Consider the following 18,565-nt stretch of genomic DNA (forward strand, 5'->3'; position numbering starts at 1 on the left):
TAATGGCCAATCAATGTTTCATTTAAACCTATGAGTAGGTGTGATGTGGTATTGACAAGAATGTATATTTTATATATTTGAAGTGGAGAGCTCTATAAATATTTATTGTTTACTTGTTCCGTATCTGAGTTCGAGTCCTTGATATCCTTATTAATTTTCTGTCTCATTGAATCTAAGTCTCTATGTATCTGGGTGTTAGAATGGTTAGCTCTTGTTGCATTGATCCTTTTACCACTATATCTTTGTTGCTTTAAAATCTATTTTATCCAATACAAAAATTGCAACTCCTGCTTTTTATTTATTTATTTTTGCTCTCCATTTGGTTGGTAAATCTTTCTCTATTCTTTTGTTTTGAGACTTTGTGTATCCTTGCATGTGAAACAGGTCTGGATGTAACATGCCGTTGGGTTTTGGCTGTGTCTTTTGTTTGGGGGATTTAGTTGATTTAAATTTAGGGTTACTGCCATTTGATGTTAACTGGCTGTTTGATCCATTCATTGATGAAAATTCTTCTTTATGTTGGTGCTCTTTACTTTTTGGTATGTTTTTAGAAAGGCTAATACTGGTTGTTTCTTTCTGTGTGTAATGCCTCTTTCAGAAGCTCTTGTGAAGCAGCCCTGGTGGTAATAAAATCTCTGAGTACTTGCTTGTTCATAAAAGATTTTATTTTTCCTTCCATTATGAAGCTTAGTTTGGCTGGATATGAAATTCTGGGCTGAAGGTTCTGTTCTTTGAGGATGTTGAATATTGGCCCCCACTCTCTTCTGGCCTGTAGAGTTTCTGCCGAGAGATCTGCTGTGAGTCTGATAGGCTTGCCTTTGTGGGTAACCTGACCTTTCTCTCTTGCTGCCCTTAGTATTTTCTCCTTCGTTTCAACCCTGGTGAATCTAACGATTATGTGCCGTGGGGTTGCTCTTCTTGAGGAATATCTTTGTGGTGTTCTCTGTATTACCCAGGGTTGAATATTGACCTGTTTTGCTAGTTCAGGAAAATTTTCCTGAATAATATCCTGAAGGGTATTTTCCAGCTTGGATTCATTCTCTCCGTCGCATTCAGGTACACCTATCAAACGTAAATTTGGTCTTTTCACGTAGTCCCGCATTTCTCGGAGACTTTGCTCATTCCTTTTTATCCTTTTATCTCTAATCTTGTCTTCTTATTTTATTTTATTAAGTTGGACTTTGACCTCTGATATCCTTTCTTCTGCTTGAACAATTCAACTGTTTAAACCTGTGCATACTTCTCAGAGTTCCTGTATTGTATTCTTCAGTTCCATTAACTCACTTATATTCCTCTCTAAGTTGTCTATTCTCGATAGGATTTCATCAAACCTTTTTTCAAAGTTCCTAGTTTCTTTACATTGGGCTACAACATGATCTTTTAACTCACGGAAGTTTCTTATTATCCATTCCCTGAAGAGTGATTCCGTCATTGGGATGCACTCCTTCTCCATCAAGCCTTGTTCCATTGTTGATGTGGAACTGTGATCATCTTTAGAGTGAGAGTCGTTCTGATTTTGAGTATTCTCAGCATTTTTACTCTGGTTTCTTCCCATCATTGTAAATTTATCCTCCTGTCGCCTTTTAAATTACCAACTTTCAGATTAGGTCTCTCAAGTGGATGTCCAGGTTGTTAGTTCCCAGGGCCAGAATGGCAGCGTTAAGACTGATAGTGCTTTTCTGCCCAGGATTCTCCTGTCTGGCTTTTTTCTTGTGTCCGTAATGGGCGACTCTGCCTTCCCGGGGCTCCAAACCTCGGTCAGAAGGGGTTTCTCGTTTACTCTGTACCAATAGCTGCCGCGCTGAGGTGCCATACAGCTGCTGCGCCGGTCTCAGGAGTCGTGCTGGGGACCCGTGTGGGTCCTCCAAACCTCAGTCTGAAGGGGAGCTGGCCCTGTTTACTCTGCTCCAAGAGCTGCTGCGCGGAGGTGCCGGCAAAGCCGCTGCACCGGCCACAAGAGTTGCGCAAATGTTTGTGCCAGCCACAAGAGTCACGCTGGCGGCCCGTGTGGTTTCTCCACTGGGGATCTTCTGCTCCGTGAGTGACCAGAATTTGTGTGAAAGTGTGGCATCCTCTAGTTCTCTGCTGTTTGACTGAGAGCTGAAATCCTGAGTAGTTATCGATCGGCTATCTTGGATCGTTCCCAAGAGCTTTTAACAAATGAAAGACTTGTTGATTTCTTAGCACAGGCATGACACATTTATTTTAAGTTGTAATAATTATAGTTAACAATAGTAATAATTGCCTGTGTAAGATCCCCCTCCGTGCACAGCATCCAGAAATTGCCTCCAGGCAGAACCCTATGCTAACCATAACACTCACCTTCCTGTCTTCCCTTTTATCATGGAACTTAGTCCCGTGCTATCCATTGCATAAACTAATGCTGTATAACAGATTTTGTCCAATTTTTCAGGTGTCTACATGAAAAGGGTAATTTTAATTCTAGTTGTTCATCATGGTGGGAATCAGAGATCAACACAAAACTTTTTAATGAAGGGTACTGCTATTCTTCCCCTGTGAGCACAGTACCCTTTAGTGTTTTTCAAAGTGTGGTCTAAAAATGACCTGCATTATTATTTCCTGAGTAATCTATTGAATGCAGATTCCTAAGCCCTAGTCCAGTATTTGAAGGGAAAGGTAGACGTCTAATTTGAAAAGCATTCCAGATGGTTCTGAGGACTGGCAAATTTTCAGCACTCTGGCTTTGGACTGTCCATTTATTTTCCATAATACATCACCATTTTCTCAGCTTGCTAAAACAAAGGGTATAGAATGACAAAGCTGGACTTCTTTTAAAGAGCTCAGGTAAAGCAGCTCATTTACATAGAGAGCAGAGCTCTGGAGATCAAGGCAATGAGTTTATTACTTGAGTTCCTTTCACAGCTGCTCCCTGAAGTATGGGCATTCAGTCTGTATTGTAGGTATATAGGTAGTATCTTTTTTACATCTAAAGATAGCACATTTTCAATAGGATTACCAGCTCCCTGCAATGCCAAAGAAAAATTTCCTTAAAGTAGCATGTGGGGTGGCATCAACCACTGAGTGTTGCACTTATATGATTGTAGAAAGAGCCACCTGTTGTTCTAGAGATGATGCCATAAAAGACATAATACTAATGAAAACAACTGCTCAGAAGACAATTTTAATGGCAAAGGTATCTGTTTTATTCCCTCCATTTCCCTTTTCTGCCTTCTTTCTCCAATTCATCCAGACACCAAGCTTTAGTATTAGTCACTTAATGAGTTACTGACTGAGAATACCTATATTTGAACAGAACAGATCTACAAATAAAATATTTTAATAGTGAAAAGATAATGGTAGAGTTTCCTGGCAGTAGTAACAAGCATATGGAGGCTACTTCATCTGTGAGAGAGTGTGCATGTGTGTGTACTGTGTATGTTAGTGCTTCAGAGATATTTGATTTCCTAAGAGGAAAATCATAAGAATTACATGTATTATGACATATAGTCTCACAATAGAATTTTATACAGACATTACAAAGAATAAGGTACATTTATATATGTATGTGTGTGTAAAAATAAATAATAGCAATAATAATAGATTAGCATATACATAAAAAGATACACATTATATTACCAGCAGTTATCTCTAGAAGATGAATTTTGTGTTGGAAAATTTTTCTTTTCAAAGTTAATAACTTTGGTCATGTTTGGATTTTGTATAATTTGAGTAATCAGAAAAATAAATACTAAAACTCAGGGGGACTACCAACTTTGCCTAAGTAAGCCTTGTCTGATAGATCCATAAATTAAGAAACAAAACATAGCAGAGTATGGTGGCTGACGCCTGTAATCCCAGCATTTTGGGAAGCCCAGGTGGGTGGATCACCTGAGGTTAGGAGTTTGAGACCAGCCTGGCCAACATGGTGAAACCTCATCTCTACTTAAAATACAAAATTAGCCAGGTGTGGTGGTGGGCACCTCTATTGCCAGCTACTTGAGGCAAGTACTCAAGGGGGATCGCTTGAACCCAAGAGGCAGAGGTTGCAGTGAGTGGAGATTGCACCATTGCACTCCAGCCTGGGCAAAAAGAGCAAAACTCCATCTCAAAACAAAACACACAGAAAACCAAACAAAAACAAAAGAAACAAAACACATCTGCTTAAGAGTTTAAGTATTTACCTTATTTAATTAAGAGAAAAAATGCCTTATCTTAAGAACATGAAGCTAAAACACTTGAGTACATTTTCTTTTCCACAGATAATGATCGTCTCACTCCCATTGAGTTAATGGAAGGTTTCATAGAGAAAGGGAAGGGAAAAACTTATACAGTGATGTCTGGGAGAAAGGAAAGAAGAGAGTATGACAGGAGTATGCAACTGGACTAAAGTATTAAAAGCCAATTTGAAGAAGGTGATTTATATCTATGATGACAGCAGCAGAAGTAATAACTTGCATTTAGTTTTCACATTGATTCTTGTGAGGACACAAACTCTCTGAACCTCAGTATCTTCCTTCGTAAAATGAGTATTACAACAGTGTCTAATTTTTAAGCTTGCTGTGAGAATTGAATGACAAGGTGGATATACAACACTTAGCACAGTGTTTGGGACACAGTAAGAACAGCTTGCTTGTTGCTTATGGTTATTATTATACTCATTTTATAGATGTGGAAATTGAACTGAACCTTGACCAATATCCAAGAGCTAGTAGGTGACACAGATGTGGAAACTGAATCTGAACCTTGATCGATATTCAAGAACTAGTAGGTGACAGAGCTGGTATCTGTGCCTGGGCTTGTCTGTTTCCAAATCTGCTTCAATATTCATGTACTACAGTGACAATTTGGAGTCCTGTATAAACTCCTTGCATATTTCACCCATTTTTATTATTGTCTTTAGAGTGGTGAAGTACAAAGGTATCTAATTAAGATCTATTGTGGTAGTGTTGGTGATGCATTTGTTAGAAACATCAATAAAAACAGATTGTACATTTTCTAAAGAGAGGAACATGTTCTATAGGTAGAATTTTAGGTTGGAATGATATTTTTATAGAATAGTACTTAAGCATAGAGTGTGATCATTTTGCTTTCAAAGGTTAGGAGAGATCAGCATGTTGCCTGTGCAGTGACTCTGGCACCAAAGTGACAGATGGCCTAGTCCAGGTCTCTGACCAGCTTCCTCCTGTCTACTTCTTTCCTGGCATAGTAACTTTGCCAATGTAATGGGAACTGCCCCAAGGAAGAGCTTATGGTGGGTAAGGCAGGGCATGGCATTGCCTTTGCTACCCATGATATGTAAGGATAAATTTAGACAAGTCATCTTCACCCGGGAAAAGTTGTGCTGAATGTTGGGCTGCCTGTCCAGGAAACATTTTTTTAAAAAACAGGGAAATCTGTTGTCGTGTGTGCCTGGATGGAAAATGTAGAGCCACAGCATAGCAATGTAGTGTGGTGCCGACTCTAGTTCAGCTTGTCCTGAACCATTGGTTTCTTAGCTTTGGATGCTAAAGAGAAACTCCTGGGTCAGTTATTCAAACTGAAGACATATCCCCTGATGCAGGAGTGGGTGAGAAGTGAGGGTGGAAGGAAAAAGTAGCAGCAATAAGGCTCACAAGGCAGACTTTAGAAGCAGCCCATGTGCCTGGCACAGGATGATTACACGATGGGAAGACAAGCTTCACTTGAACACAACTTAAAAACCAGAGGGGCTGAGTTTGACCTACTCATCTCTCCTGTCTGGCACCACCATCTGCTTTGAGCCATAGTTGCTGTGGGACACAGTGGTTGGTATGTCACCTGGTGTGTACCTGTCTGTCTAAGGCTACTAAGAGGGAATTTGAAGCAGAAAGCAAATTCTTGAATGTCAGTCACCCATATAAGGTGGGTTGCTATTCTACCAAATCTCTGAACAGAGGAAAATCATGGATTTGTAAAGCTGGCAGGAAAATGTTCATTCACTTAGCCACATAGGAAGAGCCTGGTTCTCTCATCTCCAGGCCGGTTCTATGATGAAGAGCAGTCTTTTGAGCCAATGGGCCTGCAGTGAGAATGGCTGTTACTACATACTCAGAGGGCCAACATTTTTCTGTATAAGTGGGTAGCAGGAGTATGGGAAAGGTTGAGAAAATAAAAAGGGAAAGGAAAATCAAGGAGTGAATCAGTAAGGAGGTGAGTTTGCAGGTGAATTTTCTAGAGTATGCAGCTGCAGCCACGCTATACTTAAAAATTTGATGACTCTTATTATACCATCATGTAGCAATGGCTCTCTCTGGTAGTTAGATAATCAAATTATTTGGGGGGTAGTATTTCTACTTTTCTATGTACTCTAGTTCTTCTATGATAAATATATATTACATACATAGGTAAATAAGTAAAGACGCCCTCCAGTAACTTGTATTGAGTGGTAGCTATAAACAAAAATAAAGCTGTAAGCACTCATCTGTGCTTTGTGAGCTTTAGAAGATGATCTGAGATCTTATTTTCCTCACCATGTCCTTTGCCTCCCTTGCCAGGTACACATACAGATTGCTCCAAATCAACTTTCAAAGAGCACACTTGTGCAAATGGAGAAAGACGTGTACAAAAAGATAGTGCAGTAATTTCACTTTTATTTCAAATGAGGGATTTTGTTTAGACCTCTTAAAAGAATTTTACAGTGGTTTACTAGGCATTATCCTTGAGTGACAGCAAAATATAATTGTCTTCTAGTACTTTGCAAGGAATTAGGTGGGCTTGCTAGCAGCCTGGTTTAAACCACACAGAAAGCGAAGGAGACAGTATTTCAGTTTGTGAACGGCTCGTGCTGTTGAAGATAAATTTGTTTATGTGTACATATATACACATATATATGCATTTATATATGCCTGTATATTATATATGCATGTACATTACATGTATATTAGTTTTAAAAGAGCAGATTCAGAGATAAGGCACTACAGTTTATCTTTGTTCTTTGTGTATTTTTTTCCATTTTATGGTGCCTTAAAGCAACAAAAGATGTTGAGAAAACATGTTTTCTTATACCTGCTAAGAAACCCAATATATTGAAAATTAAATCGGCTGTTCCTTTCTGAGCCTTTTTGGATATCATGGATGCATGCTTCTTATTTGAATGAAAAAAGAAAAAAAGTTTTTCAGAATGCTCCAAATACTAGGGATTTCTGGTTGCTTTGATTTAATTTCTTTTAGGAAAATAGCATTGCCATTGCAGAAAATTAACAAATAGATGAATCCATTAAAATTCTTCCATGAATTAAAGGGAAATTGTTTCTCTATTACAAACTACCACAAAATCATTGTAGTAACTACCACAAAAATCACTGTTTTTTTTTTCAGTTTTGCTTAGCAGTGGTACAGAGAAGACAACACTATTCTTCTTCTATTCAAGCTACTCTCACAGATAGCAACCTGAAATATTTCCATATTTATAAAGACCACAGAGAAAGGCTTCCTTCTATAAGATCCTGTGAAAATCAGTGTTGAAGAACTCCTTAGAGACTGAGAATTCATTAGTGTCCATCAGTGGAAAACTCATTTGACCATTCAGAAGTACATACTTTTAAATTTTGACTCTTCTTCTCCAGCTGGTAGTTTGTAGCAAAAGACAAACTAGTGGGTGTCTAAGAGAACAAGGAATGGTACAAATCTGTGCATTAATGCATTGCTTTGATCTGGCTTTACAAGTGATTTACCATTCCATTTGATTTTTCCCATGGGAAATAACAAAAAAAAAAAATGCTTCCACTGGCTTCTGGCAACGTGCTTGTTTCCTTCAAGGCTGACCATCTCAGGAACACACCTGCACTCTAGCAAAGATTTTGTTCACCAGAACAAAAGGGAGGCAGAAAGACATTCTGAAACATTCCAAACTGCTTGGAATATGCCTTGAATTAACAGATCCTCTTGCCTGTGAGATCATTCTAATTGGAATGTCTGCTAATGCCTTTTGTGAACAGGAACCTTTGTAATTTTAGCAAGGGGAAGTAGTGACATCAACAGCTTTCACTATCTAAAAATATATTTAATCATCATAAACAATATAATTTTTTTACATCAATAACGAAATGGATTTTGGGGGTAAATAACTACAGGAAACTTCTTAAATATTTATTTGATAAACATAGATCAAAACATCTAGTTCTTTACACAATACAAAGCACATGGCAAGTACCCTATAAATGTTTATTAAGTGATTAACTCATTGACTGGCAAAACATTTATTGATGTGCAAAACATTTTTTTGGAGCTGGATCCAAAAAATCATGCAAATCAAATCAAACTAAAAGTAAAATGAATATTATACAAACAATGCAAATTTCTAGTGAAAGAGGTGTTAAGAACTGTGAAGGGTCTGAGATATTACTCTATTTATAGGTTAACAAAGTTCTTGGATGCTGGCAGAAGACATGAGACTCCAGAGTCAGATTTGAAAGTTAATTTATTATTCACCTTGATAGTAGTAGCCAGAGTATCTGCACTTTGTGTTGATTCTCTGAACCTCCATTCTCACTTGATGATGCAAGGAGAGCCAAATGGTATCTGTACATATACAGGATTCAATTATAGGCAAGGAAATATGAGCTTTGGGTGCCTGAATTTTTTATAAAGGGTAGTAAGTATACTTTCCTTTTGCTCTCAAGTGAGACATTACCTTTATTATACTGAACAGTAACTACGCCAGCCCTTTGCTTCAGAATATTACATTTGTCTTACAAGGGCATTAGCAAACCATCTCTTAGGCCTGATGGGAGACATTATTTTCCAAGACCACTTGCTATGTGGATACACTTGAACTAATAGTCCAGAACAAAGGGCAGTCAGTGACTTATTTGCAAGATGTGTAGAGGTGTGAGAAATCCATGGAGAATTTTCCCCCAGTGGAAGCATTTGCTTGACTGTGATATTAGATGCTAGTCTTAGGCATTGTTATAGGTTGGTGCAAAAGTCAATGTGGGTTTTGCCATTTATGTAATGGCAATTATCTTTGCATCAATCTAACAGTATACTCCAGACAACCAACCATTTATTCGGTGAGTTGGTGAGTCAGGGAGTCACTCATTCTTCTAGTCAATGAGTTTTAGTCAGTCACCTAAGAAATTTTCATAGAGTGCTTGCCATGTGCTTCATATCATGTAAAGAACTAGAGAAACAAAACAGACAAAGTTTAAAACCGCTAGTGAAAAAATAGTAACTAAAAAGATAAAAAATATTTAGCAGAGATAATGCTGCATGTTCACCATAGTTTTCTTTTCCTGGGTACACATAAAGTCTATATTTCAGCCTTCTTTATACTTGTCCCTAGGTTGGGGCCATGTGACTTAGTTCTGGTCCATTGGATGTGGGTGTAGTGATGTAAGGTTGTAAGAGACCATGTCTTTCAAAATATCCCATTAGACCCTGAAGCTCTATCTACTTCTTCCATGGAATCCATGGAAGCCAACCAGAGCCCCAAAAGATGCATTATCTCCTGTTCAAAAGTTAGGAAACAGCATCATAATACAACTTACTAAATATGGTAATAAATATGATACACATTGAGCATTTCTAATCTGAAAATCTGAAATGCTCCAATATTGGAAACTAATTTTGAGACCAACATGATGCCACAAGTACAAAATCCTACACCTGACTTCGTATAATTGGTCACAGTCAAAATGCAGATGGATAAAACACAATTTATTCAGTGTTCTCAAGGGAAAAAGATTCATTAACAAATTTGCCAGCGTCATTGCTGATGATAACCTGATGTCAAAACAAATCAATAATGCTGATAAGACATCACTGTTTGGCATATTGCCTCCTAAAGACACTGACTACGGTTGATGAGACAGAAGCTACAGGAATTAAGGCAAAGGACAGAATAACTGTGCTGAGGTGTGCTAATACGACAGGCACACATAACTGTAAACTTGCTGTAATAGGTAAAAGCTTGCATTTTTGTTATTTTAAAGGAATTAATTCTTGCTAGTCCATTATTATGCAAACAAAAAGACATAGATCACTGGGGACATGTTTTCTGATTGGTTTCACAAACATTTTGTACCAGGGGCTTGTGCTCACTGCATGGGAAGCTGGACTTGATGATGACTGCAAGATTTTTTTATTCTTGACAACTGTTCTGCTCATCCTTCAGCTGCAATTCTCACCAAAAATAATTTATGCCATGTACTTTTCCCATAAATGTGACTTCATTAATTTAGCCATGTGACCAGGATATCCTTAGTTCGATGAAGCATAAATATAAAAACAATTTCTTTAAAAACGTGCTAACAGCAGTGAACAGAGGCATGGTGTTGAAGGTTTTCAAAAGGAGTTTAGCATGAAGAGAATACAGTATATGCTGCCACTGATGGTTGTGACACAGTACCTAAAAACATGATTGTGCATGCCTAGCACAACCTCTGGGCTAGGATTATTTTCAGTGATGATGAACAAGTGGTGATTTTGGAGGATTCTGCATGCCAGTTGAGAAAAATTATATTTGACCTAAGGAAATATGGAAAACTATACCTTAAATATGCAAAAATTATACCTCCAGAGTTCATCAGTCAACTGGAAGAAGTGAACATCCATGAAGTTTTTAACGTCAATAATGGGGCTCCAGTTGTTCATTACCAAGAGTGAAACAGCCAAAATGATTCTAAATCAAGGTAATTGTGTTAATAATGACAATGAAGATAACACTGATAACACTGCTGAAAATGTGCCTAGAAACACGTGATGAAGTTTTGTGATGGCTTATGGAAGGACTAGCACAGTCTGCGATCATAACAGAACAAGAAATAATGTCAGTTTATACAATTAAATAGAGGCTTCTAAGACAAAAACTGTTGTTAATGAGGCAGATGACTCTGGAGGAAACATTTTAAAAAGCCATCCAGCAGAGTGTATCCTTATCCCTAGAAGACTCGCTTTCTGGTTCAATTGCTTCTGATGTTTCTTTTCACCTAAAAAATTAAAGAGGGTTTTTAGCATAAAGTGCTGTTGAATTTTGTCGAAGGCTTTCTCTGCATCTATTGAGATAATCATGTGGTTTTTGTCTTTGGTTCTGTTTATGTGGTGGATTATGTTTATAGACTTGCATATATTGAACCAGCCTTGCATCCCCAGGTTGAAGCCTACTTGATCATGATGGATAAGCTTTTTGATGTGCTGTTGCAATCGGTTTGCCAGTATTTTATTGAAGATTTTGCATTGATGTTCATCATGGATATTGGCCTGAAGCTTTCTTTTTTTGTTGCATCTCTGCTGGGTTTTGGTAAGGATGATGTTGGTCTCATAAAATGATTTGGGAAAGATTCCCTCTTTTTGTATTGTTTGGAATAGTTTCAGAAGAAGTGGTACCAATTCCTCTTTGTATATCTGGTAGAATTCGACTGTGAACCCATCTGGACCTGGACTATTTTTGTTTGGTAGGTTATTAATTGCTGCCTCAACTTCAGCCCTTGTTATTGGTCTATTCAGTATTTCGACTTCTTCTTGGTTTAGGCTTGGGAGAGTGCAAGTGTCCAGGAATTTATCCATTTCTTCCAGGTTTACTGGTTTCTGTACATAGAGTTGTTTGTAGTAATCTCTGATGGTAGTTTGTATTTCTGTGGAATTGGTGGTGATATCCCCCATTTCGTTTTTTTAGCATCTGTTTGATTATTCTCTTTTTTCTTTTTTATTAGTCTGGCTAGTGGTCTATCTATTTTGTTGATCTTTGCAAAAAAACCAGCTCCTGGATTTATTGATTTTTTTGAAGGGTTTTTTGTGTCTCTGTCTCCTTCAGTTCTGTTCCAATCTTAGTTACTTCTTGTCTTCTGCTAGCATTTGAGTTTTTTTAATCTTGTTCCTCTGGCTCTTTCCATTTTGATGATAGGGTGTCGATTTTAGATCTTTCCTTTCTTCTCATATGTGTATTTATTGCTATAAATTTTTCTCTAGACACTGCTTTAAATGTGTCCCAGAGATTCTGCTACATTGTGTCTTCATTCTCGTTGGTTTGGAAGAACATCTTTATTTCTGCCTTCATTTCATTGTTTATCCAGTCAACATTCAAGAGCCAGTTGTTCAGTTTCCATGAAGTTGTGTGGTTCTGAGTTAGTTTCTTAATACTGAGTCCTAATTTGATTGCACTGTGGTTTGAGGGACTGTTTGTTATGATTTCCATTCTTTTGCATTTGCTGAGGAGTGATTTCTTCCAATTATGTGGTCAATTTTAGAGTAGGTGTGATGTGGCACTGAGAAGAATGTATATTCTGTGGATTTGGGGTGGAGGGTTCTGTAGATGTCTATTATGTTTGCTTGGTCCAGATCTGAGTTTGAGTCCTTGATATCCTTGTTAATCTCTTTCTCATTGATCTGTCTAATATTGACAGTGGAGTGTTAAAGTCTCCCACTATTATTGTTTGGGTGTCTAAATCTCTTTGTACGTTGTTAAAAACTTGCTTTAAAGCAGAAGCTGGACCCCTTACTGACACCTTACACCAAAATTAACTCCAGATGGATTAAAGACTTAAACATAAGACCTGGCACCATAAAAACCCTAGAGGAAAACCTAGGCAACCATCCAAGACATAGGAGTAGGCAAGGACTTCATGAACAAAACACCAAAAGCATTGGCAACAAAAGCCAAAATAGACAAATGGGACCTAATCAAACTCCACAGCTTCTGCACGGCAAAAGAAACAGTCACTAGAGTGAATCGGCAACCAACAGAATGGGAAAAAATTTTTGCAGTTTATCCATCTGACAAAGGGCTGATATCCAGAATTTACAAAGAACTCAAACAGATTTACAGGAAAAAAACAAACAAGCCCATTCAAAATTGGGCAAAGGATATGAACAGACACTTTACGAAAGAAGACATATATGAGGCCAACAATCATATGAAAAAATGCTCATCGTCACTGGTCATCAGAGAGATGCAAATCAAAACCACATTGAGATACCATCTCACGCCAGTTAGAATGGCGATCATTAAAAAATCTGCAGACAACAGATGCTGGAGAGGATGTGGAGAAAAAGGAACACTGTTACACTGTTGGTGGGAGTGTAAATTAGTCCAACCATTGTGGAAGATGGTGTGGCGATTCCTCAAGGCCTTAGAAATAGAAATTCCATTTGACCCAGCAATCCCATTACTGGGTATATATCCAAAGGACTATAAATCATTCTACTATAAGGACACATGCACACGAATGTTCATTGCAGCACTGTTTACAATAGCAAAGACCTGGAATCAACCCAAATGCCCATCGATGATAGACTGGATAGGGAAAATGTGGCACATATACACTATGGAATATTATGCAGCAATCAGAAATGATGAGTTTGTGTCGTTTGTAGGGACATGGATGAATATGGAGAACATCATTCTCAGCAAACTGACACAAGAACAGAAAATGAAACACCGCATATTCTCACTCATAGGCGGGTGATGAAAAATGAGAACACATGGACACAGGGAGGGGAGTACTAAACACTGGGGTCTATTGGGGGAAAAGGGGAGGGCCAGTGGGAGGGGGAGGTGGGGAGGGATAGCCTGGGGAGAAATGCCAAATGTGGGTGAAGGGGAGAAAGGAAGCAAAACACACTGCCATGTGTGTACCTATGCAACTGTCTTGCATGTTCTGCACATGTACCCCCAAACCTAAAATGCAATAAAAAATTTTTTTAAAAAACCTTGCTTTATGTATCTGGGTTCTCCTGTATTGGGTGCATATATATTGAGGATTGTTAGCACTTCTTGTTGCATTGATCCTTTTACCATTATGTAATGCCCTTCTTTGTCTCTTTTTATCTTTGTTGGGTTAAAGTCTATTTTATCAGAGACTAAGATTGCAACTCATACTTTTTTTTTTGCTATCCATTTGCTTGGTAAATCTTCCTCCATCCCTTTATTTTGAGCCTATGTGTGTCCTTGCAAGTGAGATGGGTTTCCTGGATACAGCACACCACACCAATGGTTTTTGAATTTTTATCCAATTTGCAAGTCTATGTCTTTTGATTGGGGCATTTAGCCCATTTACATTTAAGGTTAATATTGTTATGTATGAATTCGATCCTGCCATTTTGATGCTAGCTGGTTGTTTTGCTTATTAGTTGACACAGTTTCTTTATTGCATTGATGCTCTTTAACATTTGGTATGTTTTTGGAGTGGCTGGTGCTGGTTGTTCCTTTCCGTCTTTAGTATTTCTTTCAGGAACTCTTTTAAGGCAGGTCTTGTGGTGATGAAACCTATCAGCAATTTCTTGTTCATAAAGGATTTTATTTCTCCTTTGCTTATGGAGCTTAGTTTGGCTGGATGTGAAATTCTGGGTTGAAAGTTCTTTTCTTTAAGGATATTGAATATTGGTCCCCGCTCTCTTCTGGTTTGTAGGGTTTCTGCTGAGAGATCTGCTGTGAGTCTGATGGGCTTCCCTTTGTGGGTAACCCAACCTTTTTCTCTGGCTGTCCTTAGCACTTTTTCCTTCATTTCAACCCTGGTGAATCTGATGATAATGTGCGTTGAGGTTGCTCTTTTTGAGGAGAGAGTATATCTTTGTGGTGTTCTCTATATTTCCTGGATTTGAATGTTGGCCCGCCTTGCTAGGTTGGGGAAGTTCTCCTGGATAATGTCCTGAAGGGTGGCTTTCAGATTGAATTCATCCTTTCCATCACATTCAGATATACCTATCAAACATAGATTAGGTCTTTTCACGTAATTCCATATTTATTGGAGGCTTTGTTTATTTCTTTTCACTCTTTTTTCTCTAATCTTGCCCTCTCATTTTATTTCATTGAGTTGATCTTCAATATCTGATATCCTTTCTTCTGCTTGGTCAATTCAGCTATTAAAATTTGTGTGTGCTTTGTGAAGTTCTCATGTTGTATTTTTCAGCTTCATCAGATCATTTATATTCTTCTCTAAGCTGTTTATTCTCATTAGCATTGCATCAAATTATTTTTCAAGGTTCTTAGTTTCTTTGCATTGGGTTAGAATATGTTCTTTTAACTCAGAGAAGTTTGTTATTACCCACCTTCTGAAGCCTGTTTCTGTCAATTCATTTGACTCATTCTCCATCCAGCTTTGTTCCTTTGCTGGTGATAAGTTGTGATCTTTTAGAGGAGGTGAGGCATTCTGGTCTTGGGTGTTTTTATCCTTTGTGTGCAGGTTTCTTCTCATCTTTGTGGATTTATCTACCTGTGGTCTTTGTAGTTGTTGACTTTGGGATAGGGTCTCTGAGTGGACGTCCTTTTTGTTGATGATTAAGTTATTTCTCTCTATTTATTAGTTTTCCTTCTAACAGTCAGGCCCCTCTCCCGTAGGACTGCTGGATGTCCACTCCAGACCTTGCTTGACTGGCGGTAACCTGTGGTGGCTGCATAACAGTAAGGATTGCTACCAGTTTCTTCTTCTGTTATCTTCATCTTAGAAGGATACCCACCAGATGTCAGCCTGAGCTTTCCTGTATGAGGTGACTCTGGATCTACAGGGCTTAGAGAGCTGCTTGAGGAGTCAGTCTGTCCCTTATAGGAGCTCAGGGGCAGAGCCATGAGCTGTTTTCTGTTCACAGCTGCTGGGTAGGTAGGTTTAAGTCTGCTGCAGCAGAACTCATAACTGCCTTTTTGCCCAGGTGCTCAGTCCTGGGAAGGTGAGGCTTAATGTATAAGTTCCTGATGTGCTGCTGCCTTTTTTCAGAGCTACCTTGCCCAGCAAGGAGGTAGCCTAGTCATCTCCTCGTTGAACAAGGTAGCTCTGAAAAAGTGTGCCAGCAGAGGCATTGCTGAGCTGTGTGAACTTCCTTGTGGTTTTGTTTATAGAGGTATGGTTAGAACTGCCTCAGTAATGGCAACTGCCTCAGTAATGGCAGACTGCCTTGGTAATGGTGGATTGCCTTGGTAATGGCAGATTGCCTCGGTAGTGGCAGACTGCCTTGGTAATGGCGGATACCCTTCCCCCAACAGAGTTGGATCATCCCAGGTGCAGCTGCACTGGCTGTGAAACTCTCAGTCCAAAGGGTTTCGGATTGCTGGTCTTTGTGGAGGTTGGACCTGTTGAGCCAGATCACCAGGCTCCCCGTTTCAGCCCCCTTTTTTTCAGTTGAATGGGCAGCTCTGTCTCCCAGGTGTTCCAGGCACCAGTTGAAACTGCCTCCCAAATTTGTGTGAGTTTTTGTGCAGCGACCCACTGCGCTTGCTGCAAAAACCATGCTGAAAACTTGAGGAGATTCCTGGGCTGGCGCTTTTAAGCCCAGGAATCTCCTGGTCTGTGGACAGTAATAACTCATTTGGAAATGCTGTGTTCACTCACTTTCTGCATTGTGCTAGCTGGAAACTGCACTCCAGAGCTGTCAAAAGCTATTTACGACAAACCCACAACCAATATCATACTGAATGGGCAAAAACTGAAAGTATTTTCTTTGAAATCTGACACTAGACAAGGATGCCTTCTCTCACCACTCCTATTCAATATAGTATTGGAAGTTCTATCCAGAGCAATTAGGCAACAAAAAGAAATAAAGGGTATTCAATTATGAAAGAAGGAAGTCAAATTGTCTCTATTTGAAGACGACATGATTGCATATTTAGAAGACCCCATTGTCTCAGCCCAAAAGCTCCTTAAACTGATAAGCAACTTCAGCAAAGTCTCAGGATACAAAATCAATGTGCAGAAATCACAAGCATTCATATACACCAATGATAGACTTAAAGAGAGCTGAATTAAGAACAACCTTCCACTCACAATTGCTACAAAGAGAATAAAATACCTAGGAATACAACTAACAAGGAACGTAAAGGACCTTTTCCAGGAGACCTACAAACCACTGCTCAACGAAATAAGAGAGGACACAAACAGATGGAGAAGCATTCCATGTTCATGGTTAGGAAGAACCAATGTTGTGAAAATGGCCATACTGCTCAAAGTGATTTATAGATTCAATGCTATCCCCATCAAGCTACCTATGACCCTCTTCACAGAACTGAAAAAAACCACCTTAAACTTCATATGGAACCAAAAGAGAGCCCGCATAGCCAAGACAATTCTAAGCACAAAGAACAAAGCTGGAGGCATCACGCTACCTGACTTCAAACTATAGTACAAGGCTACAGTAATCAAAACGACATGGTACTGGTGCCAAAACAGATATACACCAATGGAAGAGAACAGAGGCAGTATCACACATCTACATCCATCTGATCTTTGACAAACATGACAAAAACAAGCAATGGGGAACGGATTCCTTGTTTAACTAATGGTGTTGGGAAAACTGGCTAGCCATATGTAGAAAGCAGAAACTGGACCACTTTCTGACACCTTACACTAAAATTAACTCCAAATGGATTAAAGACTTAAACATAAGGTCTAACACCATAAAAACCCTAGAAGAAAACCTAGGCAAAATCATTCAAGACATAGGCATAGGCAAGGACTTTATGACTAAAACACCAAAAGTAATGGCAACAAAAGCCAAAATAGACAAATGGGATCTAATTAAGCTCCAGAGCTTCTGTACAGCAAAAGGAACAATCATTAGCATGTACCAGCAACCAACAGAATGGGAAAAAATTTTTGCAATCTACCCATCTGACAAAGGGCTAATATCCAGAATCTACAAAGAATGAAAACAGATTTATGAGAAAAACAAACCCATTCAAAAGTGGGCGAAGGACATGAACAGACAGTTTCCAAAAGAAGACATATATGAGGCCAACAAACATATGAAAAAATGCTCATCATCACTGGTCATTAGAGAAATGCAAATCAAAACCACATTGAGATACCATCTCATGCCAGTTAGAATGGCAATCGTTAAAAAATCAGGAGACAACAGATGCTGGAGAGGATGTGGAGAAACAGTAACACTTTTACACTGTTGGTGGGAGTGTAAATTAGTTCAATCATTGTGGAAGACAGTGTGGCAATTCCTCGAGGATCTAGAAATGGAAATTCCATTCGACCCAGCAATCCCATTACTGGGTATATATCCAAAGTATTATAACTCATTCTGTTTTAAAGACACATGCACATGTATGTTCATTGCAGCACTGTTTATAACAGCAAAGACCTGGAACCAACCCAAATGCCCATCGATGATAGACTGGAGAAGGAAAATTTGGCACATATACACCATGGAATACTATGCATCTATAAAAAACTATGAGTTGTGTCCTCTGTAGGGACATGGATGAACCTGGAAACCATTATTCTCAGCAAACTGACACAAGAACAGAAAAACAAACACCGCATGTTCTCACTCATAGGTGAGTGTTGAACAATGAGAACTCATGGACACAGGAAGGGAAGCATCACACATTGGGGTCTGTTGGGGGGAATAGGGGATGGACAGCGGGGGGTAATGATGTTGGGGAGGTATAACAGGGGAGAAATGCCAGATACAGGTGCTGGGGGGATTGGAGGCGGCAAACTACATTGCCATGTATGTACCTATGCAACAATCCTGCATGTTTTGCACGTGTACCCCAGAGCCTAAAGTGCAATAAAAAAAGGAGAAAATAAAATAAACAGTGGACAGTACACTTTTAATTAAAATACAGCATCATGGGTGTTTGTTGTTGCTCTTTAACAGCTGATATAGGTATTCTGGTGATGCTACCATGCTTCTTAGTTTCCCTGGA

The sequence above is a fragment of the Callithrix jacchus genome, chromosome 19, assembly GCF_049354715.1.
Source record: "Callithrix jacchus isolate 240 chromosome 19, calJac240_pri, whole genome shotgun sequence".
NCBI classification, from domain to species: Eukaryota; Metazoa; Chordata; class Mammalia; order Primates; family Cebidae; genus Callithrix; species Callithrix jacchus.